Consider the following 20,471-nt stretch of genomic DNA (forward strand, 5'->3'; position numbering starts at 1 on the left):
AAAGCAAGAAATAATAAATTGTATTTTATCTTAAATTGCCTCAACCTCGAAAGATTTCCTTCCATCTGACGGAACACATAACAATTTCCAGTGCTTGTTTAAATTAGCACTTATGATGGCAAATGTAAAGAAAATACATAAAAAATCTGTATGATGTACATGTTTTACAGAACGAAGATGTCATATCCTAAAAATTAATTGATTTGATGACTAAACGAGTCCTAGTGTTTTCGTCAGCCAAAATTACATCTGATGAAATAAATAAGGGGGAGACAACTCAAATCGAAATGTTCAGGATAAAAATTTTAGTAGTAAAATCGTTAAAAATCGTAAGATTAAAAAAAAAAATATTTGATCAATTAAAGAAGGAACAGACGATTTTAACCAAAGTTAACACCCTTATACAGCCTAACATCACAAGTGCATTTGAGAAGCTTTATAACCCCACATGCCGAAAGGCCCGACATATAAAAGCAAGAGTAGGTTCTTTTATGTGACACGAGGATGTTCGAAATGAATGTTTCTGTTTAAAGCACAATTGAAGCATGATACTTGACTTTTGCATTTTAAACTTTAATGCAAGTCATTATATATCTATATATCTATAAAAGTGAACGTGTCTGTCTGTCTGTGTGTCTGTGTGTCTGTGTACATTTCCCTACGCAATAACTCTGTCAATTTTTAGTCTATAGACTCGAAATTTGAAATACCGGGTACTGAGATTTGGGAAAATCGATGTGACGGGTGTCAGCCAGAAATTTGGCTGTTAAGGGGTCAAATTTCAACGATTTGACCTTTAAGAACTCTACCAAACTCCTCCGACAATTTTGGGTCTAGACACTTGAAATTTTAGATATAGGTTCCTTGAACATGGATCTAACTTAATAAAGTGATTTGAGCCCGAAACAATAAATTTTAAGGGGTCATAATAGGGGTCAAAGTTTTAAAAAATTAACCATTTTTTTTGTTTTTTTGCTTTTTTTTTGCACAGCATACACCTCCAAACACCCGAGCAACGCCGGGCACCCCTGCTAGTATATATATATATATATATATATATATATATATATATATATATATATATATATATATATTTCAGAATAAAATAGGGATATGCCCAACTCGCATCTTCAGTCTGTGATGTGGATTATCCAAAATACAGTTTGGATCATTTTACCACACTGCATTCAAGGACAGTCACCTCGGATTTTACCGTGTATTTTGGATGTGAACTTTTATACACTTTTCTTTAACTTCCCTTACTCTGTGACTTTTAAATCAATCAATTTTTAATTATGATTTTCCATGTCTCACTGACTTTAGCAAATAGGGTGTATACCATTATGGCTATTTGCTAATATTTTCTCCTCTGAAGAGATGGTAGGCATCGAAATCCTATAGGATAAGGAGTTAAAATTTCTAAAGTATTCTTTGTCTTACTTAGAAAAATAAAAAATCTTTGATATGAAACTCAAACATTTCACTTCAAATTTTTTTTTAATTCATTGAATCACTAAAATTATATATATATATATATATATATATATATATATATATATATATATATATATATATATATATATATGTTTGCATAAATAAAATTAATATACCTGCTCTGTTCACTCATTGAGCACTATTTTGGTAGACACAGGTTGTTTCATTGGATGTACTTCTAGGAAACTAAACTCTACTGGCTATATATATATATATATATATATATATATATATATATATATATATATATATATATATATATATATATATATATATACGAGCAAACAGTTAATAAAACATGTTAAAAAACACTTTGAAATGAGTTAAAAACATATTTAATCTGAAAAGGAAACACTAGATAAGTGGATAGTCCTTAATCCGCAGAGTTTCAAAGAAATACTTTCCTTCTCATCAGAGGGTAGGAATTAGCAAAATGCGGGATCGGATTTTGCATGCAGAAGTATTTGATGAAACAACAAATAAGTCAAAGATCTTACTTGAAAACAAAATAAGTTAAGCAGAGGGAATATGGTAAAGAAAAAGGTGATTACACATTAATGGATAGTCTGGTGGAAGATAAAAAATCCAGTGACGGTAAATATATATATATAGATATAGATAGATAGATAGATAGATAGATAAAAAGCTATAAAGTTAGATACACGTTTTATGTTCCGTGATCCTCTAAATTTATATATCTGACATACCTTATATTCACTGGTCCATCTGGAATTCATCTTCTTGGAGGGGCTGGAACCTGTTGGACGAAAATGAAATGCCTAAATTAAAGTAATTAGAAAAATCTCCTAGTATTCTAAACAATATTCAAATTGAAATTTTATCATAAAATTTGGAATATTATTAATTGGAATTCAGTATTGAACTGAGTATTATTTGTTAATTCATTTATTGCGGACTATTATCCTCATCTGTTTTTAGCTCTTGTTTCACAACGTTTTGGCCAACTATTCCTATTCGTCGCGGTTACCACCTGACGAAGGCCAGAGGAATAGTTGGCGGAAACGTCGTGATACAACAATTAAAAAAGATGTGGATAATAGTCCGCAATAAATAAATCAACAAAGTTTTGTCTTCATATGTTTTATCAAGCAAATTCAAGTACCGTCAACGGGCCGAATGAACTGACGTTGTGGGCCAGATTTGGCTCGCGGGCTGTAGTTTGGTGACCCCTGTCGGAGAGCATTAGTGGCTTCAAAAATCTTTTCGAATTTGCATTTAAAATGCCGATTAAAATTGTAGGAAAATCCCACAAAAGTAAAATTAATTAAGGAGTTTAAGTTGACATTTTTTTTTATTTGTGGATATTTCTTCGACGCTGACATAATATTTGAACAATGGTGACTGTCAATATCACGCCAGTGTGATCTTTGACCCCCCCTTCAGTCATCAAGGTGATTTTCAAATTTGCTCAACGTCGTGGTTTGTTTGCCCCCTTCCTACGGAAAGTCAAGGCAAGATCATCAAATTACACGAGGTCAATGGAAGGAAAATGAAGGAAAGAAGGTAAGAAAAGAAAGAAAAAGAAGGAAAAGAAAGAAAAGAGAAATTAAAAATAAAGAAAGGAAAGAAAGAAAGAAAAGAAGGAAAGAAAAAACGAAAAAGGAAAGACAAAGTAAAGAAAGGAAAGAATGAAAGTAAAAGAAAGAAAAGAAAAAATAAAGATGAAAAAAAAAAGAAATGAAAAAGAAAGAAAAGAAAGAAAAGAAATGATAAAAGAAAGAAAAGAAAGAAAGAAATGAAACGAAAAAGAAAGGAAAGAAAGAAAGAAAAGAAAAGGAAAGAAAGAAAGAAAAGAAAAGCAAGAAAAGAGAAAAGAAAAAGTAAAGATGAAAAAAGGAAATGAAAAAGAAAGAAAAGAAATGAAAAAAGAAAGAAAAGAAATGAGAAAAGAAAGGAAAGACAAAAAAAGAAATAAAAAGAAAGGAAATAAAGAAAAAGAGAAAAGAAAAAATAAAGATGAAAAAGGAAATGAAAGGAGAAAGAAAGGAAAGAAAGAAAGAGAAAAAGAAACGAAAAACGAAAGAAAGGAAAGACAAAGAAATGAAGGGAAAAAAGAAAGAAAAACGGAAAAATGAATAAGAGACGGAAGAAACGAAAGAAAAAATGGAATGAAAACACGAAATAAGGAAGTAAGAATCAAATAAAAAGAAAAGGAAAGGAAAATGATGGAAATGAAAGAAAAGATGAAGAAAAAAATGATGGGAAAAGAGAAAATAAAGAAAAAGAAAGAAACGAAAAAGAAAACGAAAAAGAAATAAAAATCTGAGAGAAGAAAAGAAAGAAATGAAAAAGGAAAGAAAACTGGAAATAAGCGAGGAAGGGTAAAATAAAAAAGAAAGAAAGAAAAGGTCAGTCGTAGAAAAAAGGAAAAAGCGGAAAAGAAGAAAAGGGGGGGGGGTGAAAAATAGAGAGAAAAAGGGGAAAAGAAAAGAAAGAAGGCAAAATAAAAAATAAACTGGAAAGGAAGGGGGTAAGAAAAAAAAACCGAAAAAGAAAAAAGGAAAAGAAAAAGAAAAAAGGAAAAGAAAAAGAAAAAAGGAAAAGAAAAAGAAAAAAAGGAAAAGAAAAACGAAGAAAAAGAAAAACGAAAACAAGAAAAAAGGGAAAAAAAGAAAGAAAAAGTAAAAAAATGAACGGAGTCAATTCTGTGACCTTTTTTATTCCTGATATTCATAAACGACTTCCCTGATAAGATTGTGTCCGAGATGGGCACATTTGCTGATGACACTACACTCTATAATAGGCATGATGGAAAAATGACTGTACACATATCCAAAGCAATGGCAGAAAACTTACAAAACGACCTTCCGTCGGTAGTTGAACGGGGCCGTAAGTAGATGGTAACATTTGCTGCTACTAAGAGTAAGCTTCTTTCCTTTAAAATCTGCAAAAGAAACCCCAAACTACCAACTGCCATGACAAATAGCATCCTACCCGAGAGCGCATATTTCAAACTCTTCAGCCAAACATTCACAGACAACATGAATGTGAACAAATACATTGAAGACATTGCCAAGGCTGCTGCAAAAGAAGGTGGACACCCATCTACTGTGCTAGAAAATTAGTCACACATGAAAGTATCATACATCTTTACAAAGTCACCATTCACTCATGCATGGAGTATTTTGGCCACATTTGGATTGATGTATCTACCACTAGTCTCCCATTGTTAGACAGGACCCAAAAGAAAGTTTCAATAAATTTTTGTGATGCAGAACAACAGGCGACTTCAAGGCTGCTGCAAAGAAGATGGGCTCTCTCTATCATGCTAGAAAGCTACTTACGCCTAAAAGTTTGCTGTACCTCTACAAGGCCACCATTCGCCCATGTCTGGAGTATTGTCGTCACATTTGGGCTGGTGTATCTGCTACTAGTCTTTCGCTCCTGGATAGGTTTCAAAAGAGAGTCGTCAACCTGATAGGTCCTGAACTGTCATCTAAGCTTCAACCTCTGTCCCATCGACGAAATGTTGCATCCTTCTACCTGTTCTACAAGTATTTTAATGGTGCATGCTCTGACAAACTACAAGCCCTCGTACCCCTCGACGTAGATACCCCTGACAAACCCGACCAGCAGCTAACTCTCAACCCTACACAGTAGAGATCCCTAGGTGTAAGAAAGACTTCTACTCCAACAGTTTCTTCCCCAGAACTGCTAGACTTTGGAACTCCCTTCCAGGATTCTCCTTTCCCAATTGTACTGACATGCAGAAGTTCAAGTGTAATATGAACAGACATTTTGCCGCTCAACTCCCTTCATAATATCCCTACAACTTATGTCCCTGATAGTAGCCCTCTACTTACAACTAATTGATTATATTGTCGCTGGCTTGGAAAGTACGTGTAAGGCGGCTTGGTGTGGAAATGTGCCTTGTTTGGAGAGAAAATTGAATAATAAAAAAAAAATGTCGCAAACAATGTCTGATAAAAAATATTTTATTTTTCTAAAAAAAAAAAAGAAAAGAAAAGAATGAAAGAAATTAATAAATATGTAAAAAAAAGTCACTGACACAACGGAATCGAAGTAAGAGAAGGGAATGGAAAACTGAGATAAAAAAAAATGTATCAACGCAGGAGGAAAAGCACGTGTCGACACGGCAATGTCTTTTTTTTTTTAACTGCACGTCAGTAACTTTCAAACAAGATGCAGTCCGAACTTTTAACAAGATTTTTCAGTCGGCCAAATGAATTACACACATTACAACTAATTGATTATATTGTCGCTGGCTTGGAAAATACGTGTAAGGCGGCTTGGTGTGGAAATGACGGGTAATAAATACCTTTTCTTTAAACTGAAAAAAAAAAACTCGTGTAGAATTTCATAAATTTGTTTCTTTGCGACACTTTCATACACATCGTCGTTAACGTGTTACCATGTAACTATCACGTTACAATTATGGAGGTCTAACCATTCCTCTTGTTTTTTTCCTCTTTCTTCTTTTTAGTCTTTATCTATTTCTTCTTCATCCTCTACTACTACTACTACTACTACTACTACTACTACTACTACTACTACTACTGCTGCTGCTGCTGCTGCTGCTGCTGCTCTTTTCCTCCACCTTATTCTTATAGTATAATTTCTTCCCCTCCCAAGCAGGTAAATAACACACACATATCTATCTATCTATCTATCTATCTATCTATCTATCTATCTATCTATCTATTTCGTCCTATGTACTCAATAAATTTTTGATTTACAAACTCGTGTCGAATTTCTTTCCTTTGTTTCTTTGCGAAACTTTCATACGCAACGTTGATAACATATTAACATGTAACTACCACGTTACAATATATATATATATATATATATATATATATATATATATATATATATATATATATATAAGTGAACGTGTCTGTGTGTCTGTGTTTGTGTACATTTCCCTACGCAATAACTGTCAATTTTTAGTCTACAGACTCGAAATTTGATACACAGGGTACTGAGATTAGGGAAAATCGATGTGATCGGTTTTTCGCCAGAAATTTGGCGATTAAGGGGTCAAAGTTCAACGATTGGACCTTTGAGAACACTACCAAACTCCTCCGACAATGTTGGGTCTGCGCACTTGAAATTTTAGATATAGGTTCCTTGGACATGGATCTAACTTAATAACTTGATTTGAGCCCAAAACAATAAATTTTAAGGGGTCATAATAGGGGTTAAATTTTTTTAAAAATTGACCTCTGCGGTCTCTTCCAAATTACTCAGACAATTTCTGGTCTAAATATTTGAAATTTTACATAAAGGGTATTCAGAGATAGGGCAAGCTTTTTTCATCAGTTTGGCTCGAAAATCTTTAGTTACCAATATATAAATGTATGTATGTATGTCTGTTTGCATGTCTGCTTTAAACTTTCAATAAAGGCAACGTATTTTACCAAGATCAGTATCGTTTTAAAGTTCGACCTTTCGTGCGACAAATATCGAAAAATTGGCTAAAAACATTAATATCTTCACCTTCAACTAGGCACTTTTCTACAGGGGAGGGGATCACTTTTTTCGCCGATATTTTTTAAAGTTATCCTCTCCTTTCGATTGTCTAGCCTTAATTTTTAAAAATGTCGCTTCTGGTTTGGCGGTGGACGTAACAGCATAAACGTTAGGTTTTACCCCGTTCTTTTCCTCCTTTGCGGTACGGGTTCGAGCCTGCCTTCCTACTACCACTTTTTTTTTTTTTTGCTCAACATACACATCCAAACACTCGGGCAACGCCGGACTGAAATGCTAGTATATATATATATATATATATATATATATATATATATATATATATATATATATATATATATATATAATTCTGAACGTGTCTGTGTGTGTGTACATTTTCCAACGCAATAACTCTGTCAATTTTCAGTCTACATACTCGAAATTTGATATACAGGGTACTGAGATTTGGGAAAATCTTTGTAATCCATTTTCGGCCAAAGATTTGAGAATTCATTCTTGCCATGGAAATAACGATAAAACAAAGATATATATATATATATATATATATATATATATATATATATATATATATATATATATATATATATATTTTTATATATATATATATATATATATATATGTGTGTGTGTGTGTGTGTGTGTGTGTGTGTGTGTGTTTAACGAGGGACAGTTTCAGTGTTTGGTGTCTCTATTTACTGACCAAACGCACCCACAGACGACACACAGTACCAGACGTTGACAAGGCCATCAGTACACCTTAGTCAAGGGGGTTCCGATCACCACCGCCACGACCCATCGTTCTGCTGTCTATGAATCACGATTCACGACAAAAAAAAAAAAAAAAGAAAAAAAAAGTGCGATCTGGTGGCAACGGTGGTGAGTGGGTGGATAAAGAGGTTGGGTCACTTCACATTCGTTGTCTGGATTACTTGCGTCCTCGAATCTCTGCAGCGTGTTCCGTCCATCAGTTGTTCTCTTGCGATCGATTTATATACACGGGATCTTCAAGCGGTCCCTAAAATCAACAGAGCTCCGAGCATTCCTGTAATGATACCTGTTGATTGCAGTGTAATGTTGGTTGTATGCAGTTCTAGGAGGTCCATCCTCCCAGGCTTTGCATTCTCTCTTCGTTTATTGCTAATCGCTTGAGGCGTCTTGCTTGAAACGCTGACGTATCTATCTCAAAGGGCTTCTCTTCTGGAGCCCTCTAACTTTTTCAATCGCACTGACCCTTGTGTCAAAGTTCTTGCAGCGAGAAAGAACTATATCCCCTTCAAATGTCATTATCTCTTTCAAACGCAAAAAAAAAAAAAAAAAAAAAAAAAATTAACATAAAAAGTGTATTTCTAATAATAACAGAACTAAAATAGAAATAAATATATGAAAAAAAGGTCATATAGCAGGGAACCCCGATGTTGTCCAGGATTGAATAAAGATCAACAAATGTTCCACCCTCCCATACATTCATCGTAATCGAAATCGGTGAAATAGCCCATTTTTTAATCAAATCGATTGATTTTCTGCTCTAGTTTGTAGTCTATATTGCACTGTAGAGAACCTACTGTTGATTTTATAAAATTATTTTTATATAATAGCTTGAATTAAAGTTCAAAATGCAACAAATCAATTATCATGGTTCAGTTGTGCTCTAAACAGAAACAGTAATTTTGAACGCGCCCCTGTCATATCAAAGAACCAACTGTTGATTTTATGAAATTATTTTTACATAATAACTTGAATTAAAAAGTCAAGTATCATGGTTCAATTGTGCTCCATAAAGAAACATTCATTTTGAAGACGCTGTTTTCTTATAAAAGAACCAACTGTTGATTTTACAGGTTGAACCTTTCTGCTTGTGCGACGATAAAACTTTTCAAATGCGCTTGTGATGTTAGGTTGTATAAAAGTGTTAACTTTGATCAAAATCAGACTTCCTTCTTTAATCGGATGCTATTTTTCGATTATCGATTTTTGATACTTCTCGGAACCTATGTAAGAACACTCTCCGATACATCAAGTATTTTCGTGTGAAAATAAAAAAAAAATAAGTCCAGCCGTTTCTGAGTCAATAGGGAACATATTCACACACGCATACACATGGTGTTTTCTTTTTTTAAGGTAGAGGACCTTAAATTGATGACTATTTTTATTTAATTGTGAATCTGGTAATTATCGGTTATTTTGAGTTCAGCTTGATTTGACAATTCATCATGACACCTGAGTAACGTTTGCAAAACGACTAATTTCATGAAATGGACTTGTCGTCTTGCCACCTTGTTTGTACAATTTAACCCCATTCGATTATTTTCTTTGGAGATATGTGAAGTCCCATATTTATGCTGATAAACTAGACACAATAGACCACTTGGAAGACTGCACTCGATCTAATATTGCCAAAAATACAGGCTAATTTAATGCGTACAATTTGTGAAAAGTGGACCTCTATCGTACGCCATATACGCACCGTCCGCGGGACCATATGCCCGTGATTATATTTAAATTATAAATGCCAAAAGTTAAGCTTTGGAATAAACCACATATTTGGATAACAAAATTATTTTTCTATCTATCTATCTATCTATCTATTTATTTGAGCAGCATTTTTTTTCTTATGTATGCTTTATTGAACAGCAGGGATAATTCCCCAAACAACTCCATTTACCAACCCCTTGCAGCACATAAGGTCCTCAAAAACGAATTTTTTTTTTTTACACAGTGGTCACCACTTATCAAGGCCCAGAAGCCACTCAGGGATAAGGGTTATTGCAAGTACATTACGTTAGTGTGGAGATTTGATGAAGATGAAGTGTTTACTTAAGGGGGCGGTTCATTAGGAATTTGTTAACGTTGGACTTGAAGACATCCAAGTTGTAGTCAGGTGGGAAGCAGGCAGACGGAACAGAGTTCCACAGGCATGCAGTTCTAAGAAAGAAGCTTTGTTCATGGAATCCGCGTTTTGATTTAGGCACAGATATAGAGTGGGGAAAATTTTTGACAGTGGATTCAGCTAGACGGGTGTTTTTCGTGAAAGATTGGCGAGGGGGGACCAGAGATTGGAGTTCAGACGAGCACCTGCCATGGAAATAACGATAAAACAAGGATAGGCTCGCAACGTCTCTTCTGTGGGAGAGAGGTTGCAGGGTAGAGAAAAGGGCATCCCCTACTAAGCCATGAAGTCTATTTTGTACTCTGTCAAGGCAGGATAGGCTGTTTTTAGCAGCTCCTGCCCAGATATGGCAGCAGTATTCCATCCTTGGATGTACTTGGCTTTTATATAGATAAAGAATTGCATCAGTAGTGAGATATCTTCTGGAGCGGTAGAAGGATCCCACCATCTTTCCAGCGACCATGGCAACAGACTTGATGTACGTGTTCCATTTCAGATCAGGAGTAAAGGTCAAACCCAGAAGCTTGTCAAAACACGGGGCCTCTCCCAGACGAGAGCCATCCATCCCAATTGATGCCAGATGAGGATCAGAGTGTTGATGCTGTAAGGATAGGAGTTTGGTTTTAGATGCATTAAAGGTAACCAGCCACGTCTTCCCCCACTGAACCACGCGCTCGAGATCAGAGGAGAGAGAATCAGAGAGAACTTTGTCATTTACAGCCTTTGATGTGTTGCCGTAGATGGTCGTGTCATCAGCATAGATGTCAACGAATGATTTAAGTATGTGTTTAGGGAGGTCATTGATGTAGATCAGGAAGAGAGTTGGGCCCAGGATTGACCCCTGAGGGACTCCAGCATTAATACTGCAGGCCTCCGATTTTTGTCCATCGACCACTACTCTTATGAGCCTATCGGAGAGAAATGATTTAATGATTGAGAAAACATTTCCAGTTATACCGTAGCTGGAAATCTTGTGAAGTAGACCCTTATGCAAATTAATTAAAACCACCGGCATTTTAGCCGTCTTACTTACTGTTGCCATATCTGGGCAGGAGCTGCCCTGAGCACCTATTCTGCCTTGACAGGTTAGTCAGAAGTATTTATGTTGAGGGGAATCTTAACTGATTGTTCTAAGGGAGGTAACTATTTTACTAAAGTAGTTGAAAAAGAAATCAATTTTTTACGAAGAATTACGATACCGTTGCATTTTACATGTTTTTTGTTTTTTCATCCCACTTAGATGTAAGGGGCTACTATTTGGGACAAAATTTGCAAGAATACTATGTAGGGAGTTGAGCAGCAAGCTGTCTGTTCACATTACATTTGCACTTCTGCATGCCAGTACAGTAAGGAATGCAGAAGCTGGGAGAGGATTCAAGAGTCTAGCAGTACAAGGGAAGGAGCTATTTGAGAAAAAGGTTTTATGGTATCTAAAAAAAAGTGTGAGGGTGGGATTTTGCTGCTTGCCAAGTTCACACTAACAATAAATCTCAACTTTGATGATTTCTCTCACAAATTTTTGTCCTACCTAATTCTTAAACCAGCTACATCTCTCATATGCAAATTAATGATGTATCTACAGGTTGAAATGATAAAATTGTCGCCCTGGAAAAGACGGCATGGTTCCATTTCCGTTTGATGAAAACCGGTCTTCTTTTTTTTTGTTGCAGACCATCTACTAGTCGGTCAGTTGTGTACAAATCCCACAGGCGATAGGAGCCTTCTATCATATCTGAAAGTGACACAATGTTCAAGGAACAAGATCGGAGATGTGTCGCTCTATAACTCATGCCTTTTACCGATCTAAGTTATGACAACAGGACCATTGCCAGCACCCTCAAAATGCAAATCCGGATGGTTAAATGCTTGAGGTCACAATTCAAAAAAGTTTCCGGTTATGGTCTTTGGTGTTGTTTCAAGTGAGGGCCACATCATGCCACCTCACATCTTCGAAATTGGCTTGAAAGTCATCATCAAAGTGTACCTGAATGTGCTGAAGAGTGTGTTGATCCCCTGGTGCAATCAGGTGGCCACTGGCAGACCCTAGGTGTGGCAGCAGGACTCGTTGCTGGCCTACAAATCCCAAGAGACCCAGGCTTGGCTTCAGAACGACTTTGCATCCTTCTCTCACTGGGCCTCCACTCTCCTCTCAGACCTAAACCCGCTAAACTAATTTGTTTTGTCATATGTCGAGAACATCACCAACATGACCTTCTATAACACCAAAGCCAGCCTGATCGCTGCCATCTGCCAAGTATTTGCCGAGCTCCCGCAGGTGCTTGTCGAAAAGGCATGCTCCCAGTTCCGGACCTGTATTGAGGTAGTGATTGAGCCCTAAGACGGCTACATTGAATAGACGTCAGCTCTACTACAGAATCAAGTGACCTGAATTGATTTTCTTTTTTTCAAGAAAAGTTTAAAAAACAAATCTGTAGCGTTGTTTTCTTTAGGGCGACACTTTTATCGTTCCACGCTGTACATAAAAAGAAACAGATGATAACTGATTTTTCTTTCTGATTTAATCACAAAAATATGAATCCAGCTCTCATGTTTCTTTTACCCTCATCTAACATGCCCTTGTTTTGGCAAAACGCATTTATTGCCATTACTTTGCAAACAGTGTCTGCTTCTTGTTTTTTTTTTAAGCGTTCATTACGTCTGCCATGAGATTATCAACACCCTGTCGTCAGTAATTTTCCCCACTCTTTATCTGTGCCTAAATCAAAACGTAGATTCCATGAACAAAGCTTCTTTCTTAGAAGTGCACGCCTGTGGAACTCTCTTCCGTCTGCCTGTTTCCCACCTGCTACAACTTGGATGTCTTCATGTTCAACATAAACAAATTCCTGATGAATCGCCCCCTTAAGTAAGACACTTTATCAAATCTCCAATCCTAACGATTACTACAATACTATCCCATTGATTACTGTACACGCAATAACCCTTATCCGCGAGTGGCTTCTGGGATTTGATAAGTGGTGACCTCCACGTAAAAAAAAAAAAAAAGGAATCGTTTATAACAAGTAGTTGTCGACATTGGATTTGAAGTCGACCAGGTTGTAGCCCGAGAAAGAAATTCTGTTCATGGAAATTCAGCCTTATACTATAAAGAAAAGAATATTTTTTTCTTTTTTGCCAATAATTTTTTTTTCTGTTTCAGCAAAAGGCATTTATTATCGGTACTTTCTAAACAATTTCTGCTTCTTGTTTTTTTTTTTTTTCTAACCGTTCATTTCGTCTACCATGAGATTAAGAAAATCGTTTAAAAATTTTGGAGACCCTTTTTCTAGACAAGAGCAACATCCAGCAATTCTCAGTAACGACAGTCTTGTCTACTCTTAAGCAAGCCTTAAATTAATATTAACATTTCTATTATTTTTTTATTTTTACAATTTCGAAGTTAGAAATCATATAAATATTTATTTATCATTTTTTTTTACTAATTGTACTTAAAAAAACCTGGATTTTTTTTATTTCTACCCAGTCTTATTTTTTATTTTTTATTTTATTTTATTTTTTTTTACAAAGGCATCACCACATTATCAAGGCCCAGAGGCCACTCAAGGATAAGGGTTAAAGAGTATACAGTAGAAATTGGACAATATAGTAATCATTAGTAATGAAAATTTGGTAAATTTGATAACTTATATGGAACGGCTCATCAAGAACTTATTTACTTTAGACTTGAACACAACCATATTGTAGTCAGCTGGAAAGCAGGAAATCGGAAGACAATTCCACAGGCGTGCAGTTCTAAGAAAGAAGCTTTGTTCATGGAATCTACGTTTAGGTTTAGGCATAGATAAAGAGTGGGGGGAATTATTGGTAGTGTTTACAGCTAGACGAGTGTTTCTTGTGAAAGTTTGAATTACAAAAGTTGGTTGGTTGGTTGGCTGTTTTTGTTTTACGGCATATCAACCCTTTTCGGGTTATTTAATGCCGAATCCAAAGATTTTGAAGAAAAATTTTTTATTAAAATATACTTGTTGTTTTCAAGTCGGTTTCTATTTAACCCATAGTTGGAACCCAAACAGGTACTACCACTCCGGGTCAGAGTGGACCTGGGAGCAATGGCAATTAAAGAGTGGCTCCACACTCCCTAAAGCCCACAAGCTGGGGCCTCACCACTGGATATAGTTTAAGGTCATATCCAGGACCCCCATTGAGGGACTTTTACCCTCTGCAGGGGCGGGGGGGGCAGTCAGTGTATTCTAATGCCCCACTGACAGGGCCGTAATTACTAAAGTAACGTGTAACAATAACGTTACAGAGGTTACATCGGCCGAAACGTTGTATGAATAACACTCAAGATGAGAACAGTAGTTTGAATAATCCAAACAATGTGCACTTTTTTTTTTCCATACGTGCCATTTCTAACTTCCATCCATAGTTCAACTTCTAGCAACACGTTACCCTCATTCTATTCTCATTCCCAATAGAACTTTCCATTTCAGTAATTTGAAATTAAGTGGAAAATCTCTAATCTAATCCTATTTCTACAACCTGTATCTAAATATAATCACATGTTAACTCGACAGGTCACGTTTCATCCAATTCCGGTATGCATTTTTCTTCAGAGCCACACGTCAATTTCACCTGGTTTATTCTTCTTTCTTCCTTGGTCTCATGCTGGCCATAGCCAGCCATTTCTCACTTTACACGTTCATCTTTCCTGGAAAGCACTTTGCTTTTCTTCAACCGCGTTCTGTTCTTTCTTTCTTGATTCTTGTGACGCAAGTCCGCGCACACTTGCCGATTTTACTTGATATCCTAGTTTAGAGCCTTACAACCGCACGTCGAGTAACGACCAGCTAGTAATTAATACATTTTCCCGCGTTTATTACGACAAAACATAAAAGCAATTTTTTCCCTCGTTCTAGACGAGAAAAGAAAAAAAAAAATTATCAGATTCTTGTTTCAGCGAAAATAGAAAATAAGTTTGAGAATCGAATAAATAAAAAAAAATAAAGAAAGAAAATAAACAAATAAAAAATAAATAAATAAATAAATAAATAAAACATCGAATGACCACAATTAGGGCGGGAAAAAGCAAGCAATTTACGTGTGAGAAAAGTGTTTCCAGTTGCATCATTTAAGATTAATGGGACGCTTAAACGTATAAATTCGACTGTAATCCTTTTTTTATTTAAAGATGCGTCTGTCAGTGTTCTTAGATAGATTTTGTATCGGAATGTCTCCGATAAGTTCTGATAATTGAAAAGAAAAAAAAAATCCTATAAAAGAAGGAACAAACGATTTTGCCCAAAGTTGACACCTTATACACAGTCTAACATCACCAGTGCATTTTAGAAGTTTCATAACCGCACAATTAGAAGTGTCTGGCGTATAAAATCAACAGTAGGTTCTTTGATAGGACAGGAGCGCGTTCGAAATGAATGTTTCTACTTAGAAGAATTGAACAATGAAACTTAACTTTTGCATTTTAAACTTTAATTCAAGCTATTGTATAAAAAATAATTTTATAAAATTAACCGCAGACTTTTTACAGTGCAATGTAGACTACAATGCATTCTGGGAAGAGGCATGTGAAGCGTTCTCCCAGAGATCTGATTACAATAGGCAAGCAATCGATTTGATTAAAAAATGGGCACTTCCACCGATTTTGATGACAATAAAAGTATAGAAAGAGTGCAACCAGTCAATAGATTCGAACTCGGCAGCAGAAGCCATGTCTGGCTTCATTATCAAGGACCTAATCCATTCGGCTACTGTTAACCGTGAGAAATATTGTTGAAATTTAAACATTTATTCTTTTAAATGCTTGTTAACGTCTGTCATAGTGATCTAATCATTAATATGATGATCTGCGCATAAGAGCTAAACTGACCGACTTTTTATTTCAACTGAAAGTGCTAAACGATAAGAAATGAGTTAATTAAAGGGGTTGACATAATTATTTACTAATTATTAAATAGCTACAGACAATAGTGTTTCAGTCTTTCGGGAATCATCAGTGCAGGGTGTCACGATTAACGCCAGTCAATATATACATATATATATATATATATATATATATATATATATATATATATATATATATATATAAATATATATATATATATATATATATATATATTTCTGTAGAAATATATTTTCTTATAATATATATCAATCCTTATTTAAGAAGCTCAATGTAATTACAGAGCAATATAGACAAAAAGTTATATTCCAAAATTCATGATGTTGACCATCTTATAATTTATTTCTTTAATTCAGTTGACATTTACAATTCTTGACAGTATCTGTTGCGTAGCGCAAAATCAATCATTTAATTATTATATCAATCAGTGAATCTATTATGCCCTTAACTAATCAGAAGAAATAGCAATAATCAATCCGACAAAAGGAAATGAAGTGTGATTTGACATGATTAAAATCCGAAAATTGGAAGAGAAGCTGCAAATACCTTTAATATGTTTCCATTACACCAATTATATAAGTCAACTGAATTAAAGGAATAAATTAGAAGATGGTCAACATCATGAATTTTGGAATATAACTTTTTGTCATTTATTATCTCTCTCTCTCTCTCTCTCTCTCTCTCTCTCTCTCTTTCTATATATATATATATATATATATATATATATATATATATATATATATATATATATAATAAATTCCACAGCCAAACAACGTCGCAGCCCACAAGAGCCATGACAGTCAACGAACCGGAAGTCCAAGACTCGAGTTGCTCAGTTGGTAGAGTGCTTGCCTTGCATGCAAGAGGCTCGGGTTTCGAATCCTGAGTTTGGATGTGTCTAACTGATGAGCCCAAATGAGTGCGAAACTCGAGTCTTGGACTTCCGGTTCGTTGACTGTCATGGCTCTTGTGGGCTGCGACGTTGTTTGGCTGTGGAATTTATTATATACAATCTCTCACATTCTGAAAATCATATATATACATATATGTTGTATTTCGGGTTTATATAACTGTGTCTATATATGTCTAGTATATATAATGTATACGTGTTTCTGTAATCGATGCTTGTGTATTGTCTAATGGTTAGAATTATGAGGGCAATTACTTTGCTTTGTATATGGGTTGTCTGTATGTGTCGGTCTGTTATGTATATTTAATAGTCTTTCTTTGAACTTCCGTTACAGACTAATTCCTAATTCTGATTTCTCCTGCCTTACGTGTCTCTTACGTCAGCCAGAATGAACAATCTTATTTGTCACATAAACCACACCGTTGTTTACTACACCATATGCAGAAGTTCAAGTGTAATGTAAACAGACATCTTGCTACTCAACTCCCTGCAACTTATGTCCCTGATAGTAGCCCTTTACATCGAAGTTGCACTGTGCCTTTCCTGGGGGGAAATGTAAAAAAAAAAAAAATCTTAATACCAGAGTTAGAATCTCAACAGCTTTATAGCTATATATATATATATATATATATATATATATATATATATATATATATATATATATATATATATATATATATATATATATATATATATAAAGAGCAAATAGTTAATAAAACATGTTAAATCTATCAATCAATCAATAAGGGTTTTATCACTTAATGAGAACCCTTCCCTGGACTTTAACCATCTTTATCCTGAGCTATCCACTGCCATAGTTTTCAAATCCAATGTAAACAAGTTCTTGTTAAACCATTCCCTTCAATAATCCAAATTCTACCCAATTTACACCATTAACGATTACAACATCAACAAGGGTTTTATTACTCAATGAGGAACCCTTCCCTGGATTTTAGCTATCTAACTCTGTCCCGAGCTATCTGCTGTCATGTGGGACCCATATGCTGTATCAGGTCGACCCTCCATCTCGTTCTTGGTCTTCCCTTTGGCCTATTATGTTCACGAAGTGTCCACTCCATTGTCCTGATGGACCATCTGTTGTCATGTTGTCTGGCTACGTGCCCTGCACATCTGTGTTTGGATGTTTTGATGGCAATATTGATTTCAATAACTCTTGTTTGTTGGCAGATCCAGATGTTTGTCTTTCTGTCTTGTAGAGTGGTGCCTAACATTATTCTCTCCATCTTCCTTTGTGCTACTGCCAAGATTTCACTTTGGCGAGTTGTCAGGGCCCATGTTTCAATATCGTAGATAATCACAGGTAGTACATATTCATTGAAGATTTTCCCTTATATCTGTATATATATAAGGCAATGGCATAATATATATATATATATATATATATATATATATATATATATATATATATATATATATATAAGGCAATGGCAGAAACCCTAAAAACGACCTTCAGTTTGTAATAAAATCTGGCCGTAAATAGATAGTAACATTTAATGCTACTAAGAGTAAACTTGTTTCCATTTAATAAAAAAAAAATAAAATCCTTTTTGACGACTATTTAGTAAATGCTAAGTTTCTTTCTGGCCAACAATATGGATTTAGGCAAGTTCATTCTACTTTGAACATTTTAACCGTCATCTATGAGCGCACTTACCATGCATTTAATAAGGCAAGGTAAGCTAGGGATGTGGCTCTTGATATATCCAAAGCCTTTGACAAAGTCTGGAAAGAAGAGATTCTCATAAAAATTAAATCATATGGAATTTTTGGAAGAATAATCAACATAAGTAGGCCATTCCTGAAGAAGAGAAAAATCCATTTTTTCCTCAATGGTTATACGTTTAAACAACATGATATTAATGCAGGTGTGCCCCAGGTGTCGATCCTTGAACTTTTATAATTCCAGAAATTCATGAATTCATTAATAAAATTGTGTCCGAGATGGATATATTTGCTGATGATACTGTAACCTGGCCATTATGCTCAAACTATATTCGTTACACTTCAAACCTTTCTTGAACCCCCACGCTGTCTGGTACCGTCGCAAAGGAACAAGCAAACAAAAAATAAATAAATCCGACTCTGCTTTTTTCTGTTTTTGCAAAAGGCATTTATTACCATTGCTTTTTCTAAGCGTTCATTTCATCTGCTATGAGATTAAGAAAACTTGAGTTGTAAACCATGTTTAGTTTCAAAGCAGTTTCCGATGGTTAGTTGTTCTATACAAGTCCTGGAGGTGACTGGTTCTCAGTAGACAGTTCTTGAGTTGGGAGCCACAGAACAAAAGATTCTTCCCATGTTGACATGAAGAAAACACATGCGAAGTTGCTACAGAAAAGGTTTAATTTTTATGGAGCAATTCTGGTTTCTGATTGGTTGGTAGCAGAACATGAATTAATTCGATTCGTCAATTCATTTATAAATAGAATCTTCCAACTGTGTAGAATCATACCTCCATTATAACTCTGATGGAGAAGGTCTCCTAGCGGCTTCGGCTGCAGGGAGACAGGGTAGTACACGTCAAGGATTCGTCACTTGACACTCAGCCCAACAGGTGAGGGTCCGGGAACCGGCCCAGCACCTGTTGGACTGAGGTATGCCGCCTGGGTAATACCTAGGAGGTCCACCCTCCCAGGCCTTGCCACCGGGCTTTCCGGTGGAGCAAGTTTATTGCTTGCTGCCCGAGGTGCCCCGACCGGGGAATACCGACGGGGTTACTCAGGCAATTTTTAAAATTGCAGAAGTGCCCCTTCTTTAGGGGAGCCTGCGGAGTTCCCACTTTCCGGCCTTGTGCCCCACATAATGCTGATGTGGGCAGCATTTAAATATATACCCCCATTATAGCTGAAAAATATTGCAACACCGCATCTCGACACCAGCTTAAAAGTTGCTCGTTGCCACCTCGGGGCCATACGTCCATTTCAACTGATTAGCGTTCTTCTTTCTTCAAGCAATTTCTCGCCTTTGGCTTTATACGTCCATCTTTCCTGGTGCGCACTTTGCTTCTCTGCGACCACATGCTGTCCTTTTTCCTTTTTTCTTTTTTCTTGAGACGCAAGTTCGCGCACACTTGCCAATTTGTAGACATCTTCAAACGGTTGCTGCTGCTGCTAATACCTTTGCTAGCTAGCTATCCTTCGGCTGCTGTTGATATTTTCACATGCACTCATACGCAGCTCTGATACAATACCACGCTCTATAACAGACATGAGGGAAATCAAAGGAACCCAAATCCAAGGCAATTACTGAAACTCTCAAAAACGACTTTCAGTCTGACATGGAATGGAGTCATAAATATTTGGTAACATTTAATGCTACTAAGACTAAACTTCTCTCCTTTAAGATCTATAAAAAGCTATAAAACATTCTGAACCAACGATTTCTATGACAAATAACACCCTACCCAAGAACTCTCTCTACCGTGCTAGAAAGTTACTTATGCTTGAAAGTATCCTGTAACTCTACAAAGCCACCATTCGCCCATGTATGAAGTACTGTTGTCATATCTGGGCTGGTGCATCTGCTACTAGTCTCTCACTCCTGGACAGGGTTCAAAAGAGAGTCACCAACCTGATAGGTCCCGAACTGTCATCTAAGCTTCAGCCCTGCTCCATCGACGAAATGTTACATCCCTCTGCCTGTTTTAAAAAGTATTTTAATGGTGGATGCTCTGACGAACTACAATCCCTTGTACCCCCTCGACGAAAATACCACTGACAAACCCGACAAGCAGCAAAGTCCCACCTCTACACAATAGAGATCCCTAGATGTAAGAAAGCCTTCTACTCTAATAGCTTCTTTCCCAGAACT

The sequence above is a fragment of the Euprymna scolopes genome, chromosome 41 (assembly GCF_053919585.1).
Source record: "Euprymna scolopes isolate OS-2025 chromosome 41, ASM5391958v1, whole genome shotgun sequence".
NCBI lineage: Eukaryota > Metazoa > Mollusca > Cephalopoda > Sepiida > Sepiolidae > Euprymna > Euprymna scolopes.